General features: G+C 45.7%; 10 non-coding genes across 10 annotated transcripts; all 10 read left to right on the top strand.

Annotated features, from left to right (window-relative positions):
- Positions 1 to 881: 881 nt before the first annotated feature.
- On the top strand, positions 882 to 963 carry trnal-cag (transfer RNA leucine (anticodon CAG)). The gene has a single exon. It is a non-coding gene; the product is annotated as a tRNA-Leu (tRNA).
- A 1499-nt stretch (positions 964 to 2462) lies between these two features.
- trnav-cac (transfer RNA valine (anticodon CAC)) lies at positions 2463 to 2535 on the top strand. Its single transcript has one exon. It is a non-coding gene; the product is annotated as a tRNA-Val (tRNA).
- Positions 2536 to 4195: 1660 nt separating this feature from the next.
- On the top strand, positions 4196 to 4277 carry trnal-cag (transfer RNA leucine (anticodon CAG)). Its single transcript has one exon. It is a non-coding gene; the product is annotated as a tRNA-Leu (tRNA).
- A 1499-nt stretch (positions 4278 to 5776) lies between these two features.
- On the top strand, positions 5777 to 5849 carry trnav-cac (transfer RNA valine (anticodon CAC)). Its single transcript has one exon. It is a non-coding gene; the product is annotated as a tRNA-Val (tRNA).
- A 1279-nt stretch (positions 5850 to 7128) lies between these two features.
- trnal-cag (transfer RNA leucine (anticodon CAG)) lies at positions 7129 to 7210 on the top strand. Its single transcript has one exon. It is a non-coding gene; the product is annotated as a tRNA-Leu (tRNA).
- Positions 7211 to 8701: 1491 nt separating this feature from the next.
- On the top strand, positions 8702 to 8774 carry trnav-cac (transfer RNA valine (anticodon CAC)). Its single transcript has one exon. It is a non-coding gene; the product is annotated as a tRNA-Val (tRNA).
- A 1660-nt stretch (positions 8775 to 10434) lies between these two features.
- On the top strand, positions 10435 to 10516 carry trnal-cag (transfer RNA leucine (anticodon CAG)). The gene has a single exon. It is a non-coding gene; the product is annotated as a tRNA-Leu (tRNA).
- A 1499-nt stretch (positions 10517 to 12015) lies between these two features.
- trnav-cac (transfer RNA valine (anticodon CAC)) lies at positions 12016 to 12088 on the top strand. Its single transcript has one exon. It is a non-coding gene; the product is annotated as a tRNA-Val (tRNA).
- A 1279-nt stretch (positions 12089 to 13367) lies between these two features.
- trnal-cag (transfer RNA leucine (anticodon CAG)) lies at positions 13368 to 13449 on the top strand. The gene has a single exon. It is a non-coding gene; the product is annotated as a tRNA-Leu (tRNA).
- Positions 13450 to 14940: 1491 nt separating this feature from the next.
- On the top strand, positions 14941 to 15013 carry trnav-cac (transfer RNA valine (anticodon CAC)). The gene has a single exon. It is a non-coding gene; the product is annotated as a tRNA-Val (tRNA).
- The last annotated feature ends 660 nt before the right edge of the window (positions 15014 to 15673 follow it).

Genomic DNA, 15673 nt, shown 5'->3' with positions numbered 1-15673 from the left:
TGCCTGAGAACTCTTCACATCGAGAACAAAAAGCAATCAAGTGCAGTTAGCACCTCTCCCGGAATTGGGGTGGGGTGAGATAATTACCTTTTGACTTCAGTTACTATGTTCAGAAACTGCCTTTTAAATTGAGGTGAACAGAAACTGCATTTCTAATGAGCACCATGGAATTTAGCAAGATTTATTGAGTCGCTTCTCGTCGCTTCCCACACAGGTTTCCAAGTCAGTCGGTATCGATGTGGCTCATGTCCAGGTGTGAATATCCCTGCAGCCAATTGCACGGTTAAGGTAAAAGGCAAGGAAAGTGGCATCTCGAACCAGCCCCGAGGTCATATCATCCTCACAAGGTGATCTGTCGTTCTCGGATTGTAATGCTACCTCCGGTTTTAGGGTGGAGAACATTCTTTGCAAAACAGACACAGTGACTGAAAATATAGTGCACGGTATGATGTGGAACACGGCCTGCTCAGCTTTGTGCATTTTCCCTGTAGTCCGGTGTGTTTCGTGTTCCGTGTAAACGTGAACGTTGTCCTGTTTCGAGCAATCGGTGAAATCATTCAGCAAAGCAAGAATCGAAATTGAAGTAATGTCAAGCAGCTCATGGTGATTTGACCAAATCATTACCGAACATATATTCTCACGCAGTCAAAGATACATTTCTGGCTGAAAAGAGTCTGAGAAGATAGACACAGCTTACCATTGATTTTTGTCTGGATTGATGGGCTTTCATTATCTGCTGCGAAATAGACATTGTAGCCGGGCACATACCAGCTGCTGTGCGAGTCGGACAGGGACCATGGAACCCTTTTCATGTGACTTTGCATGTGTGGTTATGCAGGAGCACAATTCGAAATGCAAGAAAATGGACGCTCAGGCTGTCTGGTAGTGTGGCCGAGCGGTCTAAGGCGCTGGATCCAGGTTCCAGTCCTGAAAGGGGCGTGGGTTCGAATCCCACCACTGCCATTTCAGCTGATCAACTCCACTGCTCGAATGCTGCTTCGATCCCCGCTGCATTGATGTTCTCGGAGAATTAACTGTGGACAGGTGCCGAGTATTGTCAGGTCTCTCAGCTGCCATGATGTTATTCGCCTCCCCTGCAGAAAATCGCAAGCAGCTCAGCGATTGGTTAATGTTCCAGGCAAGTTGAGGTTTTACTGGAACCGAATGGAGACTGTTATTTCATCGCTGTTGTGAAACAAAGTCGGGCGGTGAGTCGATTCATCGTTATTTGGCTTTCTGGCGAATGGGAAAATCTTTCCAATGCATATGTTATTGAATTTCTCCCATTTCCTGCATTTCCGTCCTGGAGACACCGGAAGGGAAAGGTAATCTAATCGAGACTGTGATTGGTGAAATTCACTTTTTTATGGCCCATACTTATTATATTCTTTCTTTCTCTCTTTTCAGCATTGTCTGGGAAGTGGTGGTGCACTAAGGCTGCAGTATGTTTGAAAGAGTAGTTTGGAATTGCCCTGTTGTTAGTTGTGAGATTACTTTATGCCTCATGCCCTCGGACTGTCTCACATTTAGCATTCATGCTTCGCTGTGTCTGAACATGCATTAGGTATGCCAGTTTTGTTTGTGTTCCGTGTTAAATGCTTTCTGTTTGCGATTCGGTCAATACATTACGAGTTAACAGGGGTTCTGAGGTAACTTGCAGCAGCAAAAATCCTCAACTGAGGATCTGGGAAAGTTTCACGAAGCATGGTCAGTCGGAGCAAAAGTAAGGAAGTCGTTCGTTTCTGCAGTGTTTCACAATACTACCTTTCCCGTGAGCAGTCGAACAGACTAAATGATTGTGCTACAGACTGCGACGACAAGCTCCGCTGAAAAGTAATCCTTTAAAACCGGTGTAAGCAACGCAAGGTTATTGGGGTACACCGCGTGGAAACAGAGACTTCGGTGTATCTCATCCATGCTCACCACATCACCAAAATTAAACAAGTCCCGTTCCACAGCATTTCTCCTCAATCCCTCTAAACCCATCCTATCCAGAAACTCATCCGATTACCATTGCAATTTTCTGAGTGCAATAGCCTCCTCCACTCCCTCTGGTAGCTCATTCCATACACCCACAACCTTGTGAGTGGAAAATGTGCGTCGGGGTCCTTTGTCAATTTCAGACCACTCACCTTAAACCTATGCTCTCGAGTTTCCAACTCACCCTAGCTTGTGTAAAACACGTAAATACTCAGTTTACAACCCTTCCATAAAACCATGTCGCAGCCGTTATGCTGCCGGGAAAGTTGTCCCAGCTTATTCCACTTCACACTCCAGTCCAAACATTGACGACATCCTTGTCTATATTTTGTCACTAATTTCAGTCTATATTTTTTGACTTTTTCAAGATGTCAATTTCCCTGGATAACAACGAGCTATTGGAAAAAGAAAGGTGAAACGTAGAATGGCTTCAACTTTCAGTGCTGGATGCCACAGAGCCGCAACGCGCTCGGCTGAAGCTCGTTTCTGTAGTGTAGTGGTCATCACGTTCGCCTCACACGCGAAAGGTCCCCAGTTCGAAGCTGGGCAGAAACTGCTTTGTTCTTCAATTGCAGCCTTTTACACGGACAAGAACGGAGCTTTCTTGCTTGCTCTCCCATCTGCGAAAATGCTCGAACAAATCTGCTCTCTTTGTGAAATGTGATGCACTTCCATTTAATTAGTGAGCAAAGCATTGTAAAGGCTTGTTCTGATCAGAACCATTGTAAAACCTGGTTCTGATCATAAGTCATTCTGTTTGAGAGTGTAGTTACCGCGTTCTGATCCCTTCCACGAAAAACTGTCCCGCATTTGCATTCCTTGCGCAGGCGGACCGGTTCAAAGACAGGGAAGAAGCTGATGCGCTGGTGCTACTGATCAGCGCACCACTGATTCCTGAACTAGTCTGTCTGTCAAATGTAAACCAAAGTCGTCTCTGCAAGGCCTCATTTGGAAACTCTCTGTCGTTATTCAACGTGCGAGAATTGGCAGCAGAGGTACTGAATCATGGTTTGGATCAGTTCGCACGTTAGTGACTCATTCAATCAGCAACAGCAATGAAAGAAATTGCACTCCCAGAGGAACCTCTGGACTTGTGGTTTCATAGCGTCGCTAGTATTAAGGTGAGCCCCGAGATCTAAGCCATGTTGGAACTGAAACGGAGGAATTGACAGAGAGGCTGCAGAATAACATCGCAACCTTTTGGTTTTCTTTAAATCACTGACGAGCAGGAAACTGTAAACGGGCAGGGCGAGTGGGAAAGTGAGGCAGTTGCAGCTCTGGTGAAACTCCTTCTTTGTAATTCACTCAGCACCAAGAGACGTGAAGGTGACTCATGCCTGAGAACTCTTCACATCGAGAACAAAAAGCAATCAAGTGCAGTTAGCACCTCTCCCGGAATTGGGGTGGGGTGAGATAATTACCTTTTGACTTCAGTTACTATGTTCAGAAACTGCCTTTTAAATTGAGGTGAACAGAAACTGCATTTCTAATGAGCACCATGGAATTTAGCAAGATTTATTGAGTCGCTTCTCGTCGCTTCCCACACAGGTTTCCAAGTCAGTCGGTATCGATGTGGCTCATGTCCAGGTGTGAATATCCCTGCAGCCAATTGCACGGTTAAGGTAAAAGGCAAGGAAAGTGGCATCTCGAACCAGCCCCGAGGTCATATCATCCTCACAAGGTGATCTGTCGTTCTCGGATTGTAATGCTACCTCCGGTTTTAGGGTGGAGAACATTCTTTGCAAAACAGACACAGTGACTGAAAATATAGTGCACGGTATGATGTGGAACACGGCCTGCTCAGCTTTGTGCATTTTCCCTGTAGTCCGGTGTGTTTCGTGTTCCGTGTAAACGTGAACGTTGTCCTGTTTCGAGCAATCGGTGAAATCATTCAGCAAAGCAAGAATCGAAATTGAAGTAATGTCAAGCAGCTCATGGTGATTTGACCAAATCATTACCGAACATATATTCTCACGCAGTCAAAGATACATTTCTGGCTGAAAAGAGTCTGAGAAGATAGACACAGCTTACCATTGATTTTTGTCTGGATTGATGGGCTTTCATTATCTGCTGCGAAATAGACATTGTAGCCGGGCACATACCAGCTGCTGTGCGAGTCGGACAGGGACCATGGAACCCTTTTCATGTGACTTTGCATGTGTGGTTATGCAGGAGCACAATTCGAAATGCAAGAAAATGGACGCTCAGGCTGTCTGGTAGTGTGGCCGAGCGGTCTAAGGCGCTGGATCCAGGTTCCAGTCCTGAAAGGGGCGTGGGTTCGAATCCCACCACTGCCATTTCAGCTGATCAACTCCACTGCTCGAATGCTGCTTCGATCCCCGCTGCATTGATGTTCTCGGAGAATTAACTGTGGACAGGTGCCGAGTATTGTCAGGTCTCTCAGCTGCCATGATGTTATTCGCCTCCCCTGCAGAAAATCGCAAGCAGCTCAGCGATTGGTTAATGTTCCAGGCAAGTTGAGGTTTTACTGGAACCGAATGGAGACTGTTATTTCATCGCTGTTGTGAAACAAAGTCGGGCGGTGAGTCGATTCATCGTTATTTGGCTTTCTGGCGAATGGGAAAATCTTTCCAATGCATATGTTATTGAATTTCTCCCATTTCCTGCATTTCCGTCCTGGAGACACCGGAAGGGAAAGGTAATCTAATCGAGACTGTGATTGGTGAAATTCACTTTTTTATGGCCCATACTTATTATATTCTTTCTTTCTCTCTTTTCAGCATTGTCTGGGAAGTGGTGGTGCACTAAGGCTGCAGTATGTTTGAAAGAGTAGTTTGGAATTGCCCTGTTGTTAGTTGTGAGATTACTTTATGCCTCATGCCCTCGGACTGTCTCACATTTAGCATTCATGCTTCGCTGTGTCTGAACATGCATTAGGTATGCCAGTTTTGTTTGTGTTCCGTGTTAAATGCTTTCTGTTTGCGATTCGGTCAATACATTACGAGTTAACAGGGGTTCTGAGGTAACTTGCAGCAGCAAAAATCCTCAACTGAGGATCTGGGAAAGTTTCACGAAGCATGGTCAGTCGGAGCAAAAGTAAGGAAGTCGTTCGTTTCTGCAGTGTTTCACAATACTACCTTTCCCGTGAGCAGTCGAACAGACTAAATGATTGTGCTACAGACTGCGACGACAAGCTCCGCTGAAAAGTAATCCTTTAAAACCGGTGTAAGCAACGCAAGGTTATTGGGGTACACCGCGTGGAAACAGAGACTTCGGTGTATCTCATCCATGCTCACCACATCACCAAAATTAAACAAGTCCCGTTCCACAGCATTTCTCCTCAATCCCTCTAAACCCATCCTATCCAGAAACTCATCCGATTACCATTGCAATTTTCTGAGTGCAATAGCCTCCTCCACTCCCTCTGGTAGCTCATTCCATACACCCACAACCTTGTGAGTGGAAAATGTGCGTCGGGGTCCTTTGTCAATTTCAGACCACTCACCTTAAACCTATGCTCTCGAGTTTCCAACTCACCCTAGCTTGTGTAAAACACGTAAATACTCAGTTTACAACCCTTCCATAAAACCATGTCGCAGCCGTTATGCTGCCGGGAAAGTTGTCCCAGCTTATTCCACTTCACACTCCAGTCCAAACATTGACGACATCCTTGTCTATATTTTGTCACTAATTTCAGTCTATATTTTTTGACTTTTTCAAGATGTCAATTTCCCTGGATAACAACGAGCTATTGGAAAAAGAAAGGTGAAACGTAGAATGGCTTCAACTTTCAGTGCTGGATGCCACAGAGCCGCAACGCGCTCGGCTGAAGCTCGTTTCTGTAGTGTAGTGGTCATCACGTTCGCCTCACACGCGAAAGGTCCCCAGTTCGAAGCTGGGCAGAAACTGCTTTGTTCTTCAATTGCAGCCTTTTACACGGACAAGAACGGAGCTTTCTTGCTTGCTCTCCCATCTGCGAAAATGCTCGAACAAATCTGCTCTCTTTGTGAAATGTGATGCACTTCCATTTAATTAGTGAGCAAAGCATTGTAAAGGCTTGTTCTGATCAGAACCATTGTAAAACCTGGTTCTGATCATAAGTCATTCTGTTTGAGAGTGTAGTTACCGCGTTCTGATCCCTTCCACGAAAAACTGTCCCGCATTTGCATTCCTTGCGCAGGCGGACCGGTTCAAAGACAGGGAAGAAGCTGATGCGCTGGTGCTACTGATCAGCGCACCACTGATTCCTGAACTAGTCTGTCTGTCAAATGTAAACCAAAGTCGTCTCTGCAAGGCCTCATTTGGAAACTCTCTGTCGTTATTCAACGTGCGAGAATTGGCAGCAGAGGTGCTGAATCATGGTTTGGATCAGTTCGCACGTTAGTGACTCATTCAATCAGCAACAGCAATGAAAGAAATTGCACTCCCAGAGGAACCTCTGGACTTGTGGTTTCATTTCTAATGAGCACCATGGAATTTAGCAAGATTTATTGAGTCGCTTCTCGTCGCTTCCCACACAGGTTTCCAAGTCAGTCGGTATCGATGTGGCTCATGTCCAGGTGTGAATATCCCTGCAGCCAATTGCACGGTTAAGGTAAAAGGCAAGGAAAGTGGCATCTCGAACCAGCCCCGAGGTCATATCATCCTCACAAGGTGATCTGTCGTTCTCGGATTGTAATGCTACCTCCGGTTTTAGGGTGGAGAACATTCTTTGCAAAACAGACACAGTGACTGAAAATATAGTGCACGGTATGATGTGGAACACGGCCTGCTCAGCTTTGTGCATTTTCCCTGTAGTCCGGTGTGTTTCGTGTTCCGTGTAAACGTGAACGTTGTCCTGTTTCGAGCAATCGGTGAAATCATTCAGCAAAGCAAGAATCGAAATTGAAGTAATGTCAAGCAGCTCATGGTGATTTGACCAAATCATTACCGAACATATATTCTCACGCAGTCAAAGATACATTTCTGGCTGAAAAGAGTCTGAGAAGATAGACACAGCTTACCATTGATTTTTGTCTGGATTGATGGGCTTTCATTATCTGCTGCGAAATAGACATTGTAGCCGGGCACATACCAGCTGCTGTGCGAGTCGGACAGGGACCATGGAACCCTTTTCATGTGACTTTGCATGTGTGGTTATGCAGGAGCACAATTCGAAATGCAAGAAAATGGACGCTCAGGCTGTCTGGTAGTGTGGCCGAGCGGTCTAAGGCGCTGGATCCAGGTTCCAGTCCTGAAAGGGGCGTGGGTTCGAATCCCACCACTGCCATTTCAGCTGATCAACTCGAATGCTGCTTCGATCCCCGCTGCATTGATGTTCTCGGAGAATTAACTGTGGACAGGTGCCGAGTATTGTCAGGTCTCTCAGCTGCCATGATGTTATTCGCCTCCCCTGCAGAAAATCGCAAGCAGCTCAGCGATTGGTTTATGTTCCAGGCAAGTTGAGGTTTTACTGGAACCGAATGGAGACTGTTATTTCATCGCTGTTGTGAAACAAAGTCCGGCGGTGAGTCGATTCATCGTTATTTGCCTTTCTGGCGAATGGGAAAATCTTTCCAATGCATATGTTATTGAATTTCTCCCATTTCCTGCATTTCCGTCCTGGAGACACCGGAAGGGAAAGGTAATCTAATCGAGACTGTGATTGGTGAAATTCACTTTTTTATGGCCCATACTTATTATATTCTTTCTTTCTCTCTTTTCAGCATTGTCTGGGAAGTGGTGGTGCACAAAGGCTGCAGTATGTTTGAAAGAGTAGTTTGGAATTGCCCTGTTGTTAGTTGTGAGATTACTTTATGCCTCATGCCCTCGGACTGTCTCACATTTAGCATTCATGCTTCGCTGTGTCTGAACATGCATTAGGTATGCCAGTTTTGTTTGTGTTCCGTGTTAAATGCTTTCTGTTTGCGATTCGGTCAATACATTACGAGTTAACAGGGGTTCTGAGGTAACTTGCAGCAGCAAAAATCCTCAACTGAGGATCTGGGAAAGTTTCACGAAGCATGGTCAGTCGGAGCAAAAGTAAGGAAGTCGTTCGTTTCTGCAGTGTTTCACAATACTACCTTTCCCGTGAGCAGTCGAACAGACTAAATGATTGTGCTACAGACTGCGACGACAAGCTCCGCTGAAAAGTAATCCTTTAAAACCGGTGTAAGCAACGCAAGGTTATTGGGGTACACCGCGTGGAAACAGAGACTTCGGTGTATCTCATCCATGCTCACCACATCACCAAAATTAAACAAGTCCCGTTCCACAGCATTTCTCCTCAATCCCTCTAAACCCATCCTATCCAGAAACTCATCCGATTACCATTGCAATTTTCTGAGTGCAATAGCCTCCTCCACTCCCTCTGGTAGCTCATTCCATACACCCACAACCTTGTGAGTGGAAAATGTGCGTCGGGGTCCTTTGTCAATTTCAGACCACTCACCTTAAACCTATGCTCTCGAGTTTCCAACTCACCCTAGCTTGTGTAAAACACGTAAATACTCAGTTTACAACCCTTCCATAAAACCATGTCGCAGCCGTTATGCTGCCGGGAAAGTTGTCCCAGCTTATTCCACTTCACACTCCAGTCCAAACATTGACGACATCCTTGTCTATATTTTGTCACTAATTTCAGTCTATATTTTTTGACTTTTTCAAGATGTCAATTTCCCTGGATAACAACGAGCTATTGGAAAAAGAAAGGTGAAACGTAGAATGGCTTCAACTTTCAGTGCTGGATGCCACAGAGCCGCAACGCGCTCGGCTGAAGCTCGTTTCTGTAGTGTAGTGGTCATCACGTTCGCCTCACACGCGAAAGGTCCCCAGTTCGAAGCTGGGCAGAAACTGCTTTGTTCTTCAATTGCAGCCTTTTACACGGACAAGAACGGAGCTTTCTTGCTTGCTCTCCCATCTGCGAAAATGCTCGAACAAATCTGCTCTCTTTGTGAAATGTGATGCACTTCCATTTAATTAGTGAGCAAAGCATTGTAAAGGTTTGTTCTGATCAGAACCATTGTAAAACCTGGTTCTGATCATAAGTCATTCTGTTTGAGAGTGTAGTTACCGCGTTCTGATCCCTTCCACGAAAAACTGTCCCGCATTTGCATTCCTTGCGCAGGCGGACCGGTTCAAAGACAGGGAAGAAGCTGATGCGCTGGTGCTACTGATCAGCGCACCACTGATTCCTGAACTAGTCTGTCTGTCAAATGTAAACCAAAGTCGTCTCTGCAAGGCCTCATTTGGAAACTCTCTGTCGTTATTCAACGTGCGAGAATTGGCAGCAGAGGTACTGAATCATGGTTTGGATCAGTTCGCACGTTAGTGACTCATTCAATCAGCAACAGCAATGAAAGAAATTGCACTCCCAGAGGAACCTCTGGACTTGTGGTTTCATAGCGTCGCTAGTATTAAGGTGAGCCCCGAGATCTAAGCCATGTTGGAACTGAAACGGAGGAATTGACAGAGAGGCTGCAGAATAACATCGCAACCTTTTGGTTTTCTTTAAATCACTGACGAGCAGGAAACTGTAAACGGGCAGGGCGAGTGGGAAAGTGAGGCAGTTGCAGCTCTGGTGAAACTCCTTCTTTGTAATTCACTCAGCACCAAGAGACGTGAAGGTGACTCATGCCTGAGAACTCTTCACATCGAGAACAAAAAGCAATCAAGTGCAGTTAGCACCTCTCCCGGAATTGGGGTGGGGTGAGATAATTACCTTTTGACTTCAGTTACTATGTTCAGAAACTGCCTTTTAAATTGAGGTGAACAGAAACTGCATTTCTAATGAGCACCATGGAATTTAGCAAGATTTATTGAGTCGCTTCTCGTCGCTTCCCACACAGGTTTCCAAGTCAGTCGGTATCGATGTGGCTCATGTCCAGGTGTGAATATCCCTGCAGCCAATTGCACGGTTAAGGTAAAAGGCAAGGAAAGTGGCATCTCGAACCAGCCCCGAGGTCATATCATCCTCACAAGGTGATCTGTCGTTCTCGGATTGTAATGCTACCTCCGGTTTTAGGGTGGAGAACATTCTTTGCAAAACAGACACAGTGACTGAAAATATAGTGCACGGTATGATGTGGAACACGGCCTGCTCAGCTTTGTGCATTTTCCCTGTAGTCCGGTGTGTTTCGTGTTCCGTGTAAACGTGAACGTTGTCCTGTTTCGAGCAATCGGTGAAATCATTCAGCAAAGCAAGAATCGAAATTGAAGTAATGTCAAGCAGCTCATGGTGATTTGACCAAATCATTACCGAACATATATTCTCACGCAGTCAAAGATACATTTCTGGCTGAAAAGAGTCTGAGAAGATAGACACAGCTTACCATTGATTTTTGTCTGGATTGATGGGCTTTCATTATCTGCTGCGAAATAGACATTGTAGCCGGGCACATACCAGCTGCTGTGCGAGTCGGACAGGGACCATGGAACCCTTTTCATGTGACTTTGCATGTGTGGTTATGCAGGAGCACAATTCGAAATGCAAGAAAATGGACGCTCAGGCTGTCTGGTAGTGTGGCCGAGCGGTCTAAGGCGCTGGATCCAGGTTCCAGTCCTGAAAGGGGCGTGGGTTCGAATCCCACCACTGCCATTTCAGCTGATCAACTCCACTGCTCGAATGCTGCTTCGATCCCCGCTGCATTGATGTTCTCGGAGAATTAACTGTGGACAGGTGCCGAGTATTGTCAGGTCTCTCAGCTGCCATGATGTTATTCGCCTCCCCTGCAGAAAATCGCAAGCAGCTCAGCGATTGGTTAATGTTCCAGGCAAGTTGAGGTTTTACTGGAACCGAATGGAGACTGTTATTTCATCGCTGTTGTGAAACAAAGTCGGGCGGTGAGTCGATTCATCGTTATTTGGCTTTCTGGCGAATGGGAAAATCTTTCCAATGCATATGTTATTGAATTTCTCCCATTTCCTGCATTTCCGTCCTGGAGACACCGGAAGGGAAAGGTAATCTAATCGAGACTGTGATTGGTGAAATTCACTTTTTTATGGCCCATACTTATTATATTCTTTCTTTCTCTCTTTTCAGCATTGTCTGGGAAGTGGTGGTGCACTAAGGCTGCAGTATGTTTGAAAGAGTAGTTTGGAATTGCCCTGTTGTTAGTTGTGAGATTACTTTATGCCTCATGCCCTCGGACTGTCTCACATTTAGCATTCATGCTTCGCTGTGTCTGAACATGCATTAGGTATGCCAGTTTTGTTTGTGTTCCGTGTTAAATGCTTTCTGTTTGCGATTCGGTCAATACATTACGAGTTAACAGGGGTTCTGAGGTAACTTGCAGCAGCAAAAATCCTCAACTGAGGATCTGGGAAAGTTTCACGAAGCATGGTCAGTCGGAGCAAAAGTAAGGAAGTCGTTCGTTTCTGCAGTGTTTCACAATACTACCTTTCCCGTGAGCAGTCGAACAGACTAAATGATTGTGCTACAGACTGCGACGACAAGCTCCGCTGAAAAGTAATCCTTTAAAACCGGTGTAAGCAACGCAAGGTTATTGGGGTACACCGCGTGGAAACAGAGACTTCGGTGTATCTCATCCATGCTCACCACATCACCAAAATTAAACAAGTCCCGTTCCACAGCATTTCTCCTCAATCCCTCTAAACCCATCCTATCCAGAAACTCATCCGATTACCATTGCAATTTTCTGAGTGCAATAGCCTCCTCCACTCCCTCTGGTAGCTCATTCCATACACCCACAACCTTGTGAGTGGAAAATGTGCGTCGGGGTCCTTTGTCAATTTCAGACCACTCACCTTAAACCTATGCTCTCGAGTTTCCAACTCACCCTAGCTTGTGTAAAACACGTAAATACTCAGTTTACAACCCTTCCATAAAACCATGTCGCAGCCGTTATGCTGCCGGGAAAGTTGTCCCAGCTTATTCCACTTCACACTCCAGTCCAAACATTGACGACATCCTTGTCTATATTTTGTCACTAATTTCAGTCTATATTTTTTGACTTTTTCAAGATGTCAATTTCCCTGGATAACAACGAGCTATTGGAAAAAGAAAGGTGAAACGTAGAATGGCTTCAACTTTCAGTGCTGGATGCCACAGAGCCGCAACGCGCTCGGCTGAAGCTCGTTTCTGTAGTGTAGTGGTCATCACGTTCGCCTCACACGCGAAAGGTCCCCAGTTCGAAGCTGGGCAGAAACTGCTTTGTTCTTCAATTGCAGCCTTTTACACGGACAAGAACGGAGCTTTCTTGCTTGCTCTCCCATCTGCGAAAATGCTCGAACAAATCTGCTCTCTTTGTGAAATGTGATGCACTTCCATTTAATTAGTGAGCAAAGCATTGTAAAGGCTTGTTCTGATCAGAACCATTGTAAAACCTGGTTCTGATCATAAGTCATTCTGTTTGAGAGTGTAGTTACCGCGTTCTGATCCCTTCCACGAAAAACTGTCCCGCATTTGCATTCCTTGCGCAGGCGGACCGGTTCAAAGACAGGGAAGAAGCTGATGCGCTGGTGCTACTGATCAGCGCACCACTGATTCCTGAACTAGTCTGTCTGTCAAATGTAAACCAAAGTCGTCTCTGCAAGGCCTCATTTGGAAACTCTCTGTCGTTATTCAACGTGCGAGAATTGGCAGCAGAGGTGCTGAATCATGGTTTGGATCAGTTCGCACGTTAGTGACTCATTCAATCAGCAACAGCAATGAAAGAAATTGCACTCCCAGAGGAACCTCTGGACTTGTGGTTTCATTTCTAATGAGCACCATGGAATTTAGCAAGATTTATTGAGTCGCTTCTCGTCGCTTCCCACACAGGTTTCCAAGTCAGTCGGTATCGATGTGGCTCATGTCCAGGTGTGAATATCCCTGCAGCCAATTGCACGGTTAAGGTAAAAGGCAAGGAAAGTGGCATCTCGAACCAGCCCCGAGGTCATATCATCCTCACAAGGTGATCTGTCGTTCTCGGATTGTAATGCTACCTCCGGTTTTAGGGTGGAGAACATTCTTTGCAAAACAGACACAGTGACTGAAAATATAGTGCACGGTATGATGTGGAACACGGCCTGCTCAGCTTTGTGCATTTTCCCTGTAGTCCGGTGTGTTTCGTGTTCCGTGTAAACGTGAACGTTGTCCTGTTTCGAGCAATCGGTGAAATCATTCAGCAAAGCAAGAATCGAAATTGAAGTAATGTCAAGCAGCTCATGGTGATTTGACCAAATCATTACCGAACATATATTCTCACGCAGTCAAAGATACATTTCTGGCTGAAAAGAGTCTGAGAAGATAGACACAGCTTACCATTGATTTTTGTCTGGATTGATGGGCTTTCATTATCTGCTGCGAAATAGACATTGTAGCCGGGCACATACCAGCTGCTGTGCGAGTCGGACAGGGACCATGGAACCCTTTTCATGTGACTTTGCATGTGTGGTTATGCAGGAGCACAATTCGAAATGCAAGAAAATGGACGCTCAGGCTGTCTGGTAGTGTGGCCGAGCGGTCTAAGGCGCTGGATCCAGGTTCCAGTCCTGAAAGGGGCGTGGGTTCGAATCCCACCACTGCCATTTCAGCTGATCAACTCGAATGCTGCTTCGATCCCCGCTGCATTGATGTTCTCGGAGAATTAACTGTGGACAGGTGCCGAGTATTGTCAGGTCTCTCAGCTGCCATGATGTTATTCGCCTCCCCTGCAGAAAATCGCAAGCAGCTCAGCGATTGGTTTATGTTCCAGGCAAGTTGAGGTTTTACTGGAACCGAATGGAGACTGTTATTTCATCGCTGTTGTGAAACAAAGTCCGGCGGTGAGTCGATTCATCGTTATTTGCCTTTCTGGCGAATGGGAAAATCTTTCCAATGCATATGTTATTGAATTTCTCCCATTTCCTGCATTTCCGTCCTGGAGACACCGGAAGGGAAAGGTAATCTAATCGAGACTGTGATTGGTGAAATTCACTTTTTTATGGCCCATACTTATTATATTCTTTCTTTCTCTCTTTTCAGCATTGTCTGGGAAGTGGTGGTGCACAAAGGCTGCAGTATGTTTGAAAGAGTAGTTTGGAATTGCCCTGTTGTTAGTTGTGAGATTACTTTATGCCTCATGCCCTCGGACTGTCTCACATTTAGCATTCATGCTTCGCTGTGTCTGAACATGCATTAGGTATGCCAGTTTTGTTTGTGTTCCGTGTTAAATGCTTTCTGTTTGCGATTCGGTCAATACATTACGAGTTAACAGGGGTTCTGAGGAAACTTGCAGCAGCAAAAATCCTCAACTGAGGATCTGGGAAAGTTTCACGAAGCATGGTCAGTCGGAGCAAAAGTAAGGAAGTCGTTCGTTTCTGCAGTGTTTCACAATACTACCTTTCCCGTGAGCAGTCGAACAGACTAAATGATTGTGCTACAGACTGCGACGGCAAGCTCCGCTGAAAAGTAATCCTTTAAAACCGGTGTAAGCAACGCAAGGTTATTGGGGTACACCGCGTGGAAACAGAGACTTCGGTGTATCTCATCCATGCTCACCACATCACCAAAATTAAACAAGTCCCGTTCCACAGCATTTCTCCTCAATCCCTCTAAACCCATCCTATCCAGAAACTCATCCGATTACCATTGCAATTTTCTGAGTGCAATAGCCTCCTCCACTCCCTCTGGTAGCTCATTCCATACACCCACAACCTTGTGAGTGGAAAATGTGCGTCGGGGTCCTTTGTCAATTTCAGACCACTCACCTTAAACCTATGCTCTCGAGTTTCCAACTCACCCTAGCTTGTGTAAAACACGTAAATACTCAGTTTACAACCCTTCCATAAAACCATGTCGCAGCCGTTATGCTGCCGGGAAAGTTGTCCCAGCTTATTCCACTTCACACTCCAGTCCAAACATTGACGACATCCTTGTCTATATTTTGTCACTAATTTCAGTCTATATTTTTTGACTTTTTCAAGATGTCAATTTCCCTGGATAACAACGAGCTATTGGAAAAAGAAAGGTGAAACGTAGAATGGCTTCAACTTTCAGTGCTGGATGCCACAGAGCCGCAACGCGCTCGGCTGAGGCTCGTTTCTGTAGTGTAGTGGTCATCACGTTCGCCTCACACGCGAAAGGTCCCCAGTTCGAAGCTGGGCAGAAACTGCTTTGTTCTTCAATTGCAGCCTTTGACACGGACAAGAACGGAGCTTTCTTGCTTGCTCTCCCATCTGCAAATCTGCCTTCGAAAATGCTCGAACAAATCTGCTCTCTTTGTGAAATGTGATGCACTTCCATTTAATTAGTGAGCAAAGCATTGTAAAGGCTTGTTCTGATCAGAACCATTGTAAAACCTGGTTCTGATCATAAGTCATTCTGTTTGAGAGTGTAGTTACCGCGTTCTGATCCCTTCCACGAAAAACTGTCCCGCATTTGCATTCCTTGCGCAGGCGGACCGGTTCAAAGACAGGGAAGAAGCTGATGCGCTGGTGCTACTGATCAGCGCACCACTGATTCCTGAACTAGTCTGTCTGTCAAATGTGAACCAAAGTCGTCTCTGCAAGGCCTCATTTGGAAACTCTCTGTCGTTATTCAACGTGCGAGAATTGGCAGCAGAGGTGCTGAATCATGGTTTGGATCAGTTCGCACGTTAGTGACTCATTCAATCAGCAACAGCAATGAAAGAAATTATACTCTCCGAGGAACCTCTTGGACCTGTGCTTTCATAGCACCGCTAGTATTAAGGTGCGCTCTGAGATCTAAGCCATGTTGGAACTGAAACGGAGGAATTGACAGAGAGGCTGCAGAATGACATCGCATCCTTTT

Source organism: Hemiscyllium ocellatum, unplaced genomic scaffold (genome assembly GCF_020745735.1).
Source record: "Hemiscyllium ocellatum isolate sHemOce1 unplaced genomic scaffold, sHemOce1.pat.X.cur. scaffold_473_pat_ctg1, whole genome shotgun sequence".
Lineage (NCBI taxonomy): Eukaryota > Metazoa > Chordata > Chondrichthyes > Orectolobiformes > Hemiscylliidae > Hemiscyllium > Hemiscyllium ocellatum.
This window is presented reverse-complemented; position numbering and strand designations above follow the sequence as displayed.